This window comes from Stegodyphus dumicola, chromosome X1 (genome assembly GCF_044657685.1).
Source record: "Stegodyphus dumicola isolate Sdum_Otavi_A_Nest chromosome X1, ASM4465768v1".
Taxonomy (NCBI): Eukaryota; Metazoa; Arthropoda; class Arachnida; order Araneae; family Eresidae; genus Stegodyphus; species Stegodyphus dumicola.
In genome coordinates, this window is record NC_140780.1 from 94,717,058 (window position 1) to 94,734,995 (window position 17,938).

The following is a 17,938-nucleotide window of genomic DNA, read 5'->3' on the forward strand; positions in this document are numbered from 1 at the left end:
ATTTTTCAAACTGAATTAGTCACGCCCTCTTAATTTTTCGGTTGTGTTTTACGTCCTCTGATTCGTTGTAGTTGAAATGATATTAGAAGAACAACAGGAGCATTGGTCTGTTAGCCTCCCTGAATTCGAGAAGCTGTGGTGACAGACACAGTGCAGATCGCTAAAATCCCTTGACATTGGCCGTGACGTTACAATTCTTGTAATGTCAAGAGTAGCTGTAACCGAATGAAATATTTCTTCTGCAGTGTCACAGACTGCCATCTCACACATCGTAACAGCTCGAACACTGAGCCCTGTGGGGAACCGCACATATGAGTTTCTTATTCTTTTTGTGGTTTGCCGCAGTGTAATAATAAAGAAATGCGCTATGGATTGAAAGTACAGTTGTGATGAGGTGCAGTAAATAATGAACAAAGCAGTAATCTGTTCTACATCAACTACAATTAGCGAAATAAATCGAATTATAAATTTCAGAGCTGCAAGCATTTGGCCAAATGGTAAAGCTGTTTATCAAAGATAGTTTAAAATGCGTTCAAATCAAGGTGCCTGATGGAAATTTTTTTTTTTTTTTGTTGTTTTCCCTGTGTGCAATATTTAACCCCGTTAAACAGTAAACTTTTTTCTACTATCTTTTGGAGCTCTTTCTCCCAATAATAAAAATGCTGCAAATTTTTCATCTGAATAAATATATTTTGGACACATTGCAAGCTACATATTTTTTGGTCATGTACTACTCCTGAATATTAGCTATATTTTTCTTTATAGTTCTGTAGTATATAATAAAAGGTTTGGATTCCTTCCACCAAGGTCCAACAATACGGTGGAAGGAAACCAAATCTTTAAATAAGTAGGCCGAGTAGTTAAGACCGCTGAATAATGGTAGATCAAGATGGTTTGAGTTTCAGCGCAGGCGAACCGGGTGGCTGTATTGTTGGGTTTCCCCATGTGTAACGTGAATGCGAGTCGGTTTACCTCAAAAGGTTCTCCAAGTAGGCATTCCCCTCTTAGGCAAATAGCCCTAGTGGCTTTGCCATATTCAAGTAATCTAACCTATCTTTCCACAAATTCATTATTTGTCGAAACATCTATGAATTTACTACGAGGATCTTTTTCCATAATTCTGTCATTCATAATTTTCCACTGATTTTTAAATTTCAAGAATCAGATTTTTCGTTTAAATAAAGTGCAGTGTAAAATCTATTAATTTCTAATGCCTAGCTGTATAATTTCAAACAATATCTAAAAGACTTTGTATGTATTTATATCTTAAAATAAAGACATAGTACAGGATTAAAAGTCTTTTTAATTTTTAGAATTTAGCAATCAGCTTGACTGATTAAAAACCAATTACTCAAGAAATATTGATAGCAGAGCACATTTAATGAAAAACAAACACAGGACTGTCATATAAAACTTATGAACCTCTTAGCGGGCTATCCGTTCAATTAATCGGCATGAAATTTCAGACTTTGTTATTTGAAGGTATGCGCTCGATATTGCGATGATTTAAAACAATACAGCTTCTTATAAGTTAAATGAATAAATAAATATTACTAGAATAGCTCTTTTCACAGATTTTATCGTCAATAGATTACATCCGTGTACTATAAATTAGCCTTAAAATTGCAAAATAAAAGAAATTTGGGAAAAGACGACGGATAGAAAATGAACTACAGAAAAAACTTACCAAAATAATTTTATTTAGTTCATACACCTGACACTTTTCATCTCACATTTTTAACCTGAATAACATTAAAATTAATTGTTGCAGAATGTTGGAATTCTTAATCATATACCTTTGGAGCAAAAACTTTCAGATAAATAACAATTTTGAAGTTGCCCAAGTACCTTATGAAAATGTTCCTAACCTGTCATTGCTTGCGCATGCTACAAACACTGACAAGCAAATATACATATCTAGGAATTTGTCCTAGAATAGATCAGAAATCAAAATATATCTATACCTATATACGTTAATCTGAATAAGAATGCTCACGGCTCAAGACTTCTGCGCAAATGCTCACCTTAGGTCGCTATTATTGTAGGTGATGCTCATCATTTATGTTTATGGTCTCAAAAATAGTGATCATTTTCAGAAATGGTCTCCATATGAGGTTTCATTTAGATTGACAACGAACACATAAGAGGTTATATATACGTATAAATGTATATACAAAGAGATTCGTCGGAGTTTAATTCACAAAATAAAGACCTTAAAATCTCTACAAAAAGTCTGCCCTTGATAGCTAAAAGCATTTTCTTTGTTATTTTATTTCATTTACAAGAATTTAACTGTTATAAATTCGATAGCTTCCTTTCCAAAGGCGTGGAATCTTTTGCTCAAATTACTTTAAAGTTGTTATCTAAGTGCATGAAAAATAATGATGAATTAGATTATTCAGATTATGGCAAAGCACGATTATGGCAAAATTCTTTTTTTCCTTGCCATTGACGAAACCCAGGTTCGTACATTATTTTCTCTTCGCTCTCGGTAATAAATAGACATTCTTTTGTTGTTGTTACAGACATGTTTAGTAAACCTATGTTTCATCGAGTGTGACAATGTATTTCCATTTATTTTCTGCTAAATAGTTTTCATACATAATTTTATTTTTTTGTCCTTACTGATGTATTTAAAGGATTTAATTTCTGCGTCGATGGATTTTCTATTCTTACCAGCGATTTAACTTTAGAAACATTACAAACAGTACGTAACTTTCTCGGACATAGTTTGGAGTCTTCTTTCCCTATAAAAATAATGATTAACCGTTTTTGCCTCGCCGATTAATAATGTTGCTTATTTTGCAGGTGACAGGTGACGGAGGACGGGGACGCCTGAAGTTTAACAGAGGTTAACAGGCATATGTCCCGCGTCCTCCCCTGGAGTTTATTTAATAGTTATAAGTGTGGATACATGGCCATACAGGGGCAACTGTTTGACATCTGGCATTTGAAGTACATTTGAATTAACATACAGGCACGGTTTAAAAAAAAAAAAAAAAAAAAAAAACACTTAATAGGTTATAACAAAAGAAGAAAATTAAACACCTAAAAATGGTGTTCAATTTTCTTCTGCTCCCTATGCAGTCAGAGATTAGATGGTAGAGCATTAGAGTGCATATGTCAGTGCAAGTAATGCATGTAAGCCATATTACTCTGGTTGACAGAGGTCCTGGCCATATGCTGCAATGGTGGTTATTATTTTGCAGATTTTATTTATGGCCGCTCTGTTTTTGGCTAGGAACTTGTGAAATGCTGAGATATTGGCTGGTATCGGGAAGTGGAACTGTTCCGTGAGTGGGCACTGAAAGATATAATGGTCCGGTGACCCCTCACCTCCGCAAACACAGCGATCCGTGGTTGAGATGGTGCGGCGGTAGAAGTAATCCGGGAAGGGACCATGACCAGTAATGAAGTTGGTAAGGGGAGCAATTGCCATAAGGCGCTCCGTGGTTACTTTTGGCAAGAAGCTATGCGCTCTCCTTCCCGTGTCGCCCTGATCCCATTCTCTTTGCCACCACTGGATAGCGGCATTTCGCAGTTGACTTTTGAGGAAAGATGGTGGTGCTGATACTGATATCGGTCTGGCATTTTGGTTCGAAGCAGCCTCTTTAGCGAGTTCATCCGCTGTCTCATTACCCATGTTACCTGCATGGGCTTTAATCCATACTAGGTCAACATGTGCGTGCCGATTATCTTTTAGGATATGCTGCAGTCGTATGATCAGCGGGGAGGCGTGACTATGTTTGTCAAGAGCAAGCAGTGTCGACACACTGTCTGTATAAAGCTGCACATGTGTGATGTTGTTGAGCGCCACGTATTCAATGGCAGCTGTTATGGCAACTACTTCTGCTTGAAAAATGCTATTATTTGGATTGAGGTGCCCTTTCCAATGGTGTGCAGCATGGCCTTGCCTGTAGTATATAAAGGCACTACCTACACCCTCAGCAGTTTTCGAGCCATCTGTGTAGAACGCGTGCATATTAGGGTTTCCTTCTGGTTGACTTCGTGACGGTTTGAGGACAGTGTGAATGCCAAGTCCCTTGTGTGCTGGGTGCGTGTGGAGAGGAGTACATGGATGTTCGTAATTTGCAGGGCTATGTAAGGTGCCTGCAAAGGTTGCATCTTTCTGTAGATGTATTATTTTAGTATATGTGGCCTCTAGCTCCGCTTGGATATGAAGTGGTATGATGCCTGCCAAGGTGAGTGCTGCATAAGTTGCAGTGGTGCGGTAGGCTCTGCATAAGCCTATGGCGAATGGGCGCTGTAGTGATAGGAGTTGCTTAACCTTGCGTGCGGTCATGGGTTGTGCCCATATAGCTGCCGCATAGAGTGCCACCTTCTCAGCTACAGTTTTATAAAGTACCTTTTGAATGTGGGGATTCCGTCCCCAGTTCCGGCCTTGGAATTGTCGTGATCTCCTGGCAATTGCAGATGTTTTAATCTTTTGTGCCTGGATATGCGGAAGCCAAGTCAGACCTGGGTCCCATATTACCCCAAGGTATCTTAAAGTTTTTACGACTTTAATATTCCGGCCTTGTAGTTTGATACATGGGCTACGTGTTGGATTTGTACCTTTCTTGGAAAGATGATAGCAGTGGACTTTGTGGTGGATATTTTGAGTTTTAGCTCTTCGCAGAGGTTGGCAAAGATAGTGCATGACTCACTGCCATGGGCTTCAAGCTCAGCGCGTGTGCGGCCTCTGACCAGTAATGCCGCGTCGTCCACGTATGCAACTAACACAGTATGTTGTGGCCACCTTGCCTCTAAGACTTTATTAAAGGTGAGGTTCCATAGCAGAGGCCCTGCACAGGACCCCTGTGGACATCCTCTCACTTGTGTTATTGAAAGAGTACTACTGTTGTTAGAGATCATAAGTTGCCGGTCTGCCAGATAGTTGTCCAGAACTTGAAAGATATTTCTTGGGCATCTTGCCTCTCTGAGGGCCTGTCTGATGGCAGGCCACCAGAGGGTATCGAACGCACTTTGCAAATCTATCGATATAAAAGCCGTCTGGTAGCCCTGCGATTTGTTCTGAATTATGACTTCATGGATTCGCTGCAGGGCATGAATGGTAGAACTGCCTTGTTTGAAGCCAAATTGTCTTGGGCTAATGCTTTGGTATTGATGTAGATGAAATTTTAGCCTGTTGACGATGAGCTTCTCGTAAATCTTTCCCATCGCTGACAGAAGGCAAATTGGCCTAAAGGAACTCGATACTAGGGGGTCTTTATCCTTTTTTAAAAATAATACCACATTGCCTTTTTTGAAAGCTGTGGGGAATATTTTATAATGCAGAAGCTGGTTGTAGTATTTATGGAAGTAGGATGGTCGTGCCTGATATGCAACTTTGATAATTGCGTAATCGAGTCCGTCTGGACCCGGGGCCTTTTTTAGTGGCAGATACCGGAATATATTACGTATCTCCTGTGCAGAAAACTGTATATCGTTCGGTGTGCATGGCGAGCTTGTATCTTCTCTAATTTGCCTCTGTTCTGAAGTATCTGCTTGTGTATCATCTGTGGGAAAGATAGCATTTAAAAGTTCCTTGGCGGTGGAGGCCGCTACGTCCATAGTATGTGGTGCTGTTGTTTGAACTGGTACTTGCGCTGGTTGGAAGATCTTCTGCGTTGCCAGTTTGTGTAAAATTCCATATGGATTACTGTTACTGGTGCAGAAAGATCTCCAGCTGTTAATTTTAGCTTCAAGAATTGCTTTCTTGTAGGCGGCCCTTTCTTGCCGAAAGGCCGTAAGGATGTTGGAAGCTACAATTTCGTTGGTAGCAGATCTGAGGCGGCGGCGCAGAGCTCTGCACCTCTGTTTCATCTCTCTCAGTCTTCCCGTCCACCAGGATATGCCTTGGAGTTTTTTGGCGGTCCTTGTAGGGAGGATCTGCTGACATATTTGTCTGAGTAATGACAGAATGTGGTCTGTGTAATCATCCAGTTCTTGGGGGTTGGTAAGGTCTTCTAGTATGTCTTCTTCTCTGATGAGCAGCTCCTGAAAGGCATTCTTCAGTCGTCGTATCTTTCCGCCCGGTAGTTTGAATCTCTGGAGGATATTAATGCTGGCTTCAAGTGTTAGTGTGAAGTGGATGTATCGATGATCTGAGTTACTCTCATCATCTAGAACATCCCATGAGCTAAAGTTGTTGGCAAAATTAGCAGTTGAGAGTGTAAGATCAGGCCATCCTTTATGATAAGTATTGTCATAGGTTGGTTGTGCCCCTTGACTATTATGTAAATGTAGATCGTGACAGGCCATAAAGTCTTCCATGTCTCGCCCTTTAGGCGTTGTGTCTTGGTAGCCCCATATAGTATTATGTGCATTGAAATCTCATCCAACGACGTGAGGTACTGTTGGGCATTTCTGTTTCACTCGTATAAAGTTGCAAGTCACATCCGTAAGACCTTCCGTGGGCGGGGAGTAGACGGAGGTTAGGAGGAATTGCTGCTCTTCAAAGATGACTAGAATAGTAACGAAGTCTCTTTCTGTGGTTACTACGTATGGAGACCAGGAGGGGTTGCAGCAGACAATGGCTGCCCGTGGTGCTTGTTCTGCATTGGCTTTCTTCTGAAAAATTTTCCATGCCATTGGTAGGCTTGCCACTTGTCCTTCGCGACAATAAGGTTCTTGAATTATCAAGAAATCTAAGTTATATTGAATAGCATGCTGGACTACCTGCGTGGTCGCGGCTACCGCCCGTTGTAAGTTAATTTGTGTGCACTTTATCTGTGCTTGATTAGAATTAGCTTCCGCACTTGAAGTTTCTTGGGTTGGCCCGCGTATCGCTTGTTCTGTTGTCGTGCTGTTCGGCTCTTGTTCATTATTCATAGAGAGTGCTCCTTCTGACGCGTTCGATGTATCGTCCATACGTTGGGCAGTTGGTATCATAGGTCGGATGGTTGCATGGCATTGTGCTGCGCGTTTTATAGTTGGCGTCTGAACAGTTGATGCATGTTGGCCTGCTGGCGTGACAGTCCTTAACACTGTGACTTCCAGAGCAGAAGGCACAGTAGATTCTATTGGTGCATGTTTGCTGCAGATGGCCAAACTCCTGGCATCGGAAACATCTTTTTGTGTCGAAGTGCTCAGCAATCCTATGTCCTCTCCACCCAATGAAGAGCTTGGATGACTGGAGGAGGCTTCTAAATGCTGCTGGTTGACATTCAAGTATCCATTTGACGGTGTTTCCTCTGTCCTTGAGTCGGTACATGACTTTGGCTGTTGTTTTGGTGAGGTGGAGTTCTGAGGCGAGTGCATTTTCTATCTCTTCTGGCTGGACGTCAGGAGATACGTTGTGGATAGCCACTCGTGGTAGTCTAGTCAGTGGTTGCTTGATCTTGACTATTACTTGTCCCTGCGTGCTTTGTAAACTAGTAGTGAGCTTGGTCACGTCCTCTTTGGAAACACAGTCTACAGCTAGTCCTCCTTTCTGTAGATTTCTAATGGAGGAGATTTTAACTCCAAGCTTCTGAATAGGGAAATTTTCGTTAAGGACAGCTTTTAGGTCCTTATTACCCTGTGCAGTACCCTCAGAGGGATAAATTAAAACCGTATGTTTTGGCTTCGGTCTGGTTGCTTGCGCGTATGTTTTGACTCTGACGACGGTATCGCTAAGCGCTGATGAATCGTTGGGAGCTGTGCCGTGCAATGAACCGCAACAGACTATGGAGGGAGTGTTGGTACAGGCGTCTGCTGCTTCAGGTTTCGGTATGTAATTTGGACCTTCGAGTGCCAAAGTGTGCACTGCGTCTATCAAATCCAGGAGAGATACCTTTACGTCTGAAGGAAGAAGGTATCTGCCTCGTCTTTGTATGGAGGCTGTTTTTCTAAGACTTTCGCAGAGCTTATTGATTTTTGTGTGATAGTCTAATTCTGAGCCAGCAAGAGTTGCCGGATCAGAGTCGCAGTTAGAATTGTCGTACTCAGCCACTGAGGTTGATGGCCGTGTCATAGTAGCAATCACTTGCACTATACAGTGCGAGAAACAGTTGTGGACTTGAGATGGCGCACTGAATTTGATGCAAAGAGTAAAATCACATAGAGACACACAGAAGTCGCTTCACAGGTATCACTGTTACACTTAAAGATCACTTATACATTTCACTGTAGTAAAAATTTCACTGTGACACTTACTCTGCTCGTAAATGCACTCACTGAACGTAAATGCACTTGTGCTAATCAGCACTAATCACTAATGCACTTTTTGTGCACTAATTACTTGCACACGTATCACTGTAAGCACTTAATAATCACTTATTCACTTTCACTGTAGTGAAATTTCACTGTGACACTAACTCTAATCAGCACTAATCACTAATGCACTTTTTGTGCACTAATTACTTGCACACGTATCACTGTAAGCACTTAATATCACTTATTCACTTTCACTGTGACACTAACTCTAATCACTAATACACTTTTTGTGCACTAATTACTTGCACACTTATCACTGTAAGCACTTAATAATCACTTATTCACTTTCACTGTAGTAAAATTTCACTGTGACACTAACTCTAATCAGCACTAATCACTAATGCACTTTTTGTGCACTAATTGCTTGCACACGTATCACTGTAAGCACTTAATAATCACTTATTCACTTTCACTGCAGTAAAATTTCACTGTGACACTAACTCTGCTCGTAATTCACACACACTTGCACTTTAAGTAACGCTAATGCTCTTATTCGAAGAAATTTGTAATGGTCAACAAATTAATTAATGCTAATTAATAAAATAGAATAATCAAAAGGTGACCAGAATGCTGTAATAATACTATTATACATTCACGGAATAAATAATATGCACAGGGATACACACAAATAATATAGTATTACTATTTATGTTTAATTACTGCCTAATTAAAACACGTTGGTAAGCCAATTACCACACGTAAAAGTTTAGAATAAAGTACAGAGAAACTAAATCACAATGCTCTGATAAGAAATGCTACTGTTTATGCATTCCGTAAAAACATATTATCAAATACTGATACAAGAGAATTATACTGGCAATTAATATAATTAATGAGCCAGTTTGAACTGAGGTAAATAAAACAGATTTGTAATGGGAGCTAGAGCCTTCTGTGCAGAGTACAAATTAAATGCACACGATCACAGCAAAATTGTAGCGTTAGAAACTGTAATTAAATTAACATAGCAGTAATAGATATTATTAGATAGCGCAAAATGACACAAATTGACATAGTTTGATAATTATACAGTATCCGGTGTTATACCTGAAGCCTATTTTATAATATGAAGTTAATGACTAAAATTAGCCGAGTCTAACCAGTAAGTAATGCGATTCTTAATTAAACTAATTGATTTAATTAGAAACAGGCAATCCTACCTTGGTTGCTAACCTTCTCTGTACTATCTATAAGCAGCCGCGGTAAGCGAATTGACACTTGGCCGCTATTTTCTCTGCTCTTCTTCTGTATAATGAGTTTCTGCAGAAATCGTTCAAATATTGTCACTGTGTAATCCAAGAGATGGACATAAATCAGGTAAACACTGTACGTAAACACAGGCGCGCGAAGGTGAAAATCCTGTCCAAAATAAAGTCACAAAAAATGAAAACTCGGGTTGTAGTCGTCCAAAAAATTTGAAATTTATATCCCTGTAATCCCTGTCACATGAGGAGTCCAAAACTGAAGGTTCCGAAGAGCTACTTCAGTTAGTTGCCTAATTAGCGAAAAGACGAATTAAAACACAGTCCCTTTTGTTGGTCTTCTTTCCCCTTTTGTTGATAGAAAGGAAGTCGCTGACGCCGGGGGGTCGCTGGACAGCAGGTGGTCGTTGGATCGCTTGAAAAGGTCGAGGGTCACGGACACCTCGTGGCTGCAGAATCACTTACTTTAAAAATTAATTACTAGCGGTATAATTAACCAATTGTCTTGAAACTGGTCTGTAAATACTCCTTGTAAGGTCCTCTTTCCAGCGATATAAAATTCAATATGATTCGGCTTCCGGCGGTCGCTCAAAAGCAATTTAAGGTTCAGCCCCGTTGGATGTTAAACTGAGAAATTAATGAATCCGTAATTAATGAACCGTTGGTCGTAGAACCAAAACATTAGTGTCTACGTATTCCTACTGATGTGGGCTAAATAATAAAACTTGTTTCAGCACCTGAAAATAAAAACTTCCGCTGCTAAAGACGAAACACGAGGAGCGACGAAAATGCGACCTACTGCTGCAAATATGGCCGCTGAATTATTTTGCTTATTTTGCAATTAGACATTCTAATACCATGCATTTTTAAAACGTTTTTGAGTCATAGAAAAGGAACATTTCTCTTCGGAAAGTACAAAAACATGGCCCTCAATTCACAGCTTGTTTATACGCGACATTTTGAAAGAAGAATAAATTTAAATGTAGTAGACGATATTTCTCAGTTCAGATAATAAGCTGCTGCCAGAAATTTTTATTCCAAAACTTTAATTCTCTACCGAAATCGTTGTAAAAAACCCTCTGTATTTATATTAAGTTACTTAAAATCCATTGATATTTTGAAAAATATCTTTCGCATCGCTTAATGTTATCAAAATAGTAAGGGACATACGTGATCTCATTAAACGGTGCTTATTGTAATTACAAAGGCCCTTGTCTTGTCCGGTATCAGCAAGCAGTACATCATTTATCAGTCAAAATTTCAGTAAATACAAAAAAAAAAAAAAAAAAAAAAAAATTGTATATAATTCAGAAACACAAACAACAAGGAAAATCTTTTAGAGATTACGAGTAAGGTTAGATTATTTGAACCTGGCAAAGTATAGGAAGGCTGTCTAATATGCCTTCATTGGAGGACTTTCTAAGGGAAACTGGCTTGTATTCACATTAAGCATGGAAAAAAAACACGAAATTTATCCGTGCATCCAGCCCGTTCACCAGGGATCGAAACCATGTCCTACTACCTGTATTCAGCACCATACCCCCTCGGCCACCGATGCGCCCTAGATTACAAGTAAATATAATATATGTAGATCTACGTGTACCAACACATGATATTAGCCTGCAGTGTGCAACCAATTAAATCAAAATAAGCAAACAAAAAATTGTATGTATCCATAATGAGCTAAGAAAATTACTTACTGCAATATATAAGTTCCTAATAAACACAAATCAAATAGGAAAGGAAATACGATGTAAGGTTTAAAATTTAGAAAAAGAATCTGAATGCTTTCAGATTTTATATTACGCCCAAAGAGGCGTTTTTTTTAACGTTTTGTGTGTTACCTTTATTTACTAAGTATCATGTTCTTTGCACTTAAACCACAAAATTCAGTTCAACAGCAATATCACAAAATATCTAAAAGAGCATATCTTTAGAATTTCCGATACACAGTTTCGCACGCTGGAGATAATTTTTTTGGGGGGGGGTCTGTAGAGTGTTGCCATTGCTCGCTTTGAAATCGTTGAGCTTCTTAATCAAAAACTCATAAAGGCTTTACAAAATATGAAATAGATAATAAAACAAATTCCAAATTCGGGCTTCTAGATGCCCATATTCGGGTGGAGACGTACGTTATTCAAAATTTGATGGCTCTAGGTACCGTTGTTTTATCACAATGCGAGAAACATACATACATTTACGCAGATTCTTCATTATTTAATTTCTTTAAATATAATACAGGGCTCTAATATTTAAAGGCAACAATTTAAAAAGTGATTCGCCATTTATAGTGAATCAGCGAAAAATGCCAAAACGAAATTAATAGCCCTTCTAAGCTAACGCCCTTTGTGCTAAAAACTTAGTTTGAAAAAAAAAATAGCCTCCTGAAGAAAAGGCGCCTGTGTCTGATCGCCCTGAAGTCGCTAGACTTTTATTCAGAACTTACTCGAAACTAAGGTTACTTTTCTTGCCTAATTTTCAACAAAAATCAAAGGATCAAATATGAAAAATAATTCAATATTACCAATCTATATGTAAGATAATAATATAAAGGTATTAAATTAAAAGTATAAAAAAGTGATTTCGCCAGAAATATTATTACAAAAATGTACATTGAAAATTAACATTAATGCGTTCACAGTAATCAATTATATAATTGTACAAACTCAAAATATTCGTGTGCTTTGCCGTTATTCAAATAATTCAATCCAATTCATTTCAAGATACTGAAAAGCAAAGTATTGATTATACAGAAAATTAGCAGTAACAGAATTGTATAACTCCTGAGTAGAAGAAACAACTAGGCATAATTGCTATTAAAATAGAATACAGGTCATCTTCTAATTAAGACAAATCAGAAAGTTGTAAGGATTATGTTAATTTTATTAACAGTTAAATTTTAAGTTAATGTTTCTTTCCTGTCAGATTCTTAACTTCAACTTACTACTTCCGGCCAGAACGTAGTTTTGGAATCACTCTGAATACTTAATGAGGAGGAGTGGTATTTAAACCGCGAAGTTCTACTTGCTGAGTTAGAGAGAATCAGAGTTTCTGATTTGCGCGCGTCTGCCTTTTGGCTACTCTCTCAAAGCTGTTATTACGCTCGGCCGTACTCAGGCCCTTGATAAGCTTCGTAGTCAAATAGAGTTAAGGAGCCAATCCGATTAGAATCTTGATAGCTTCTGCTATATCTCTTTAGTTAATCTTAGTTTTAGTTTATTTCTTAGTCTCTTAAGTTCAAGCCCAAGTGTCGCTTTTAATGTACACTCCAAGACGGCGTTTTGTTAAATCTTATTGAAACAATAAAGAGTTAGTTACCCTTCCGTCTTGTTGTTTCTTGTTACACGAACTTAAGCGATAATTCGCTAACTAATTCTTAAGATTCGTCACTTTCTACAGTAACTGAGAAATACACTAGTGAGAATCTTACAAAGTGTATAGCTGTATTGAACAGTAATACATAGAACAAATATATACATTGTACATTCCGCATATTCCGGCGTATAACGCGCACCGGTGTATAATGGTGTATAATTTCAAACTACATTTTTTTTTTTAATTTTAGGTAAATTAACCGCATGAAGTGCACCCTTTTCTTTACGAACAAAGCTGACAGATACGTGTGTGATACTCGTATCTTCTGACGTCATTCATTCGAAGATTTCTTCCAGGTTTCCGAACAATAGTATATTGAATTGACAAGCCATAAGGGAAACAGTATGTGTGTGGGGCAAATGCTTGAAGGAATAAATAATTCTCCAAAAAGATCGGTTGTATTCAATGTAGTTGTGCATGAGGATGTTATTCAAGGGTTTCGAGAAAAGGGGGACATAATTTGGGGTACGAATGCACTTCTGACGCAAATGAATTTACGGAATTAGGAGTCAGATGTTTCTCTTTCTGCAGTCATTTGAAGCCGTAATTTTGAAGTGAAAAACGAAGGCTTTATAGTAAATCGCATTTGCTTTAGTTGAAATACAGTTGATCTAATGTTCCTTTTTAGTAATAAATATGTTTTCTGCCAAACGAAACAAACCCAGTGCTGATTGCAAATGCAAAATCATTCAATTTGCGAAAGAAAATGGTAAATCGTACTGTATCAAGGATGTTTGAAACTGATGAAACCTCTATACGTGGGTGAAAATAAATGAAATCACGATAATTAATATGCCAAAGAATAAATATGCTTGTTGCAAAGAAGTAACGAAATTGCTTAACCTAGAAGAAAGTCTTACGACTAGGGACTAGAAAATCACCAGAATGGATTATTTGTAACAAGAAACTGCATACACTTATTTGCCTTTAAGAGGGGGAAAAAGAATACAAAAGAAAGTGAAAATTTTAAAGCAGTGTAGTTGACTTATAGCACGGAATAATTTAGTTCTACGAGAGAAAACAAAAGTTTCGCATAGGCTTCCGAAAGATTTGGACAACATATTGATAAGTTTCCAAAAGTATATTATTGACCTATGGAGGCAAAAAACTTACTTAGTGTCACATATTAGAAATATGGGTAAAACTCCAGTAACATAAAAACAACAGGTTACGAAAAATCTCACCTGTGCTTTCCTGCTTAGCGGATGGTACAAAATTAAAGCACGTGGTTAAGAAAGACGATGCCGAAATGTAATTTCCCGAATGGTGTTTTCATTCATGTTTACGAGACAGGATGGATGAATCAAAACGGCATTAAATTGGGGATAATAAGTCTGGCGAAAGCACCTTTTTGCCTTAAAGAATCCAGAAAGGCTTTTAGTTTGGGATATAGTTAGATCCTATGTAACGGATAATACGAAAAAATTGTTGAAAGAGTGCAATAAAGACATGGCAGTTATTCCAGGCGGATTAACGCTCTTAGTTCAGCCTTTAGATAAGTGTATCAATAAACCATTCAAAGAAAATTTTAAATGTCGGTGAGATACATGGATGTTAGAAAGTGAAAAAGCATTTATAAAAGCATCATGCGCGCCAGACCAAATGCGTCATGCCAGCCAGACTAGAAATAGTGTGCGAGTAGACAATAAAAGCATAGAATGAAATTAAACCGACTTAGCTCAAAAATTATTTTAAAAAATGTAGCATATCTAACAATCTAGATGGAACGGAAGATGATTATTTATCAATGGATCAGAGTAATAATTATGGTGAAGATGAAACAGAATTCGATGATGTTCCTAAAGATATAACGGAAAAGGAATTATGGCGAAATTTCATGTTATCCGATAATGAAAGTTTTTAAGTTCACAAGGTATGTCATTCTTTTAAATAAACAAAGTTTAGGTACATGTAGAAATCTAATTTTTGTACTCTCATCTTTTCTTTATTTTGAAGCTATCGTTTTTATATCCTACGTATAGCAGGCACTCGTAAATTTCCATCTCAATTTTTGTGTTAAACGTGCGCATTATACGCGCATTACACTGTAAATACCAGCTGCTATAGCGCTACTAAATAGCAAATACTAGTATGTCCAAGATAATTCTGTAACGAAGAATGAAGCTTAAGTAATATCTGCGTAAATAAACAAATATGCATAGTCTGAATATACTACTGATCTTTTAGACTAGATCTACTACTGATCTTTTAGACCTTTTATTAGTAACAAAATAACACTTATACAAACTGTAAAAGTACCATGTCACCTATTCTTTGGAATCCTAGGATTTCATACATTTTGCCTTACCATCACCTTTTTGAGAGGACTTGCAGATCAGTGGACTTAAATTGTCCTTGTTCAGCAAAGACATTCTATTCGCCCAGTGCTAGGGATTCGATCCGCGACCGCTGGCGTAGTAGCTGGCTTCTTTTAGCTGCTATTACTGTTCAGGGCAGTTACAGAAACCTCAGTACTACACACACAAAAAAACAAAAACAAAAAAAAAAACAAAAAAAAAAAAAAACTTTTCCATTCAAATATTGCATAAATATTTCGTAATAAGATCCTAAATCAAAAACGAAAAGAACCTGCAAATTAAATAAATTAAAAAAAAAAAAAAAAAAAAAAGACTAAACTCAAAACTAAGGGTCAAAAGTGATTTTCGTTCTATTTCAGGATTCTTAAGTTTACACTGATTTTAACTGTAAATTTCGACCACTAGTACAATCAAAAATCAAACAATAACAAAACTGCCTTCAGTTTACGCTATTTGTAATCTAAATATAAGAACTTAATTTTTACGATCGAAAGCAGTCGGGCTATCTTAACACAATATAAAGAAAGAAATTTATTAATTTTTTGAAGATAAATGTGTAAAAATATCTGTGAGCGAAAGACCATGTAGATTGGGTTAGATTGTTTAAGTGAAACACATATGTGCTGTCTTCTTAAGCTGCGTCTCAGTTTTGATCGAGAATACCATAGAATAGAGGATAGAATCGCCATTAGCCTCTTCTCCTTCCCTAACCTTTCAAAATGCTTTTGCAGAACCATTCAGAATTTTGCACAATGGTCAACAAGATTGAATTTAAATTATTTTTACCATACTTAATGTAGACATCTGTCTCTATAAATTTAAATGTGTTTTCACTTTAAAGTTCGATTGATCCCGAAAGGATACAAATAATTTGAAAACAGCCAGCACCGGTTTTAGATAAAATTACATTTTGCTTTTAATCAATTCTCATGAACTAAAGAAAATGAGAGTTTATTAGCAAATTCAGCTTTTTAAATTTATGTAAGAATACGCAGTCTCATTTAAGCATGATTTTAATAGCTTGAAGGTAAAATAAAAGTAATTATAATACTATATCAATACTTCTTGATATATCACGATCTGAGGTAATACGCTTTTGTTGTCTAAAACCGCATGTAAATAACTTCCTGTAATAAAGCGACTAACAGCATGACAGTAATTTTTCATAAGTATCAGTCTCATTCTATAAATAAGTGAATTCCATTAAAAACCATGTAACTGTCCCTGATTAAAATTTCAGTTTGATACTAAAGTATATAAAAGCTAAATGACAGTTAAAAATTTAGAATTTTTTTAAAAACATAACTGTATAAAACACGTCTACATGTTTCATATACTTCTTAAATAAATAAATGTGGGTATAAACGTTCCTAATGCGATTTTGATTTACAAATATAAAATTAGTCTGCTTTTACTTTTGGTGGATCTGTATTGTATGGTGGCCTTTCCCGATCTGTTTTTGCTTGTTACTGATATAATTTGTTTACCGGAAGGCATTAAAAAAACTTTTTAAATACGTATGTGTATAGTAGTTTTTGTTTCTTATACGGTATTAATATTTGACTTTTTTTTTTTTTCTTTTTCAGAGGAAGGAAGGAAAGAACATTTAGTTTGAGCACTTTCCTGGACGTTGTAATGCTCAGCTAAAGCGAACGCATATGCCATTAGTCCTAATAAAGCATAAATATTTGCAAATGCAATGCCTTTGCAGCATGGAAACATATAGTTATATAGTTCTGTAGAGCAGCAAGTCCTTTCGATATGTTACGTGAAAAAGTACGAGATCCTCATATTGGGAAGCTCTCGATCAAAATTGTGACGGAGTTAAAGCAAATAATCTTTGTTTTGACTAAATTAAAGAAATCACTCAAATCTAATCACTTGCAGCGCAACAAGTCTTACCACCTTGTTATGTTAGAAGTGGATCTAACCTCACCATCCACTTGTAATGTAGAAGGCTATAGACCAGTAGTCACCTTTCTCGCCCTGTGCACCCCTTTTACCATTGCCTGACAATCCTTTCTCCCCGTCCTTCGTTTACAAACTCGAAACATACTCATACAGTTATTATAGAAAATGTTGATAAATAACAAAACTTGAACAAAATAGTAGTTTATGGTCATAAATCAAAAACAAATACTTAACATGTAAATAGAAGGTTGACCATATTTCCCCTTGAAACTATGAAATTGCCATCTCTTGGGGGTAATTACTTCCTGGCTGAAAACCTCTGCTGTAATCGTATATCAGGATTTACTTGGCAAAATAAATCAGAAGGAAGATAGTAATCTTAACGCCAGTTAACTGCCCCTGTTCTCATTGGAATGACAAATTTAATAAATATCTTACACGATTTTATGATTAATAACGAATGAAACAGTTTAAAAACCACTAGCGATATCAAATACACACTGTAAAAAAAAGGTCGTTCTTTACAAGCAAAAGTTTTGTAAAGTTACAGAAATCAAAAAGTTACACAAGAATTTCCTGTAATGTGAACAGTTGGAAAGCGATCTGTGGCGAGTACAGATGAATTGCGTGTAGCATTACAGATAATGTTTCAGAAGCCGCGCGGAAGAATCACGTGACTGACTGGAGATCAATCAGGAGAAAGGTGTTTGAAAGCTAGTTGCAAAAAAATACATGGCTGAATGCCTGTTGGTTGTATAACGGAGGTAAGTAAGTTACAATTACTGTTTGAAATATTTTTTGTTCATTTTATGCAGATTATTCTTATGCACTTTGCAATGCTATATGTATTGAGTAAGCATTTTAACGTTTAAGCTTTGCTATTAAGTAATATCAGTGTTCGTAATGTCTAATGAGTTGAAAGAGTATAAAATATTT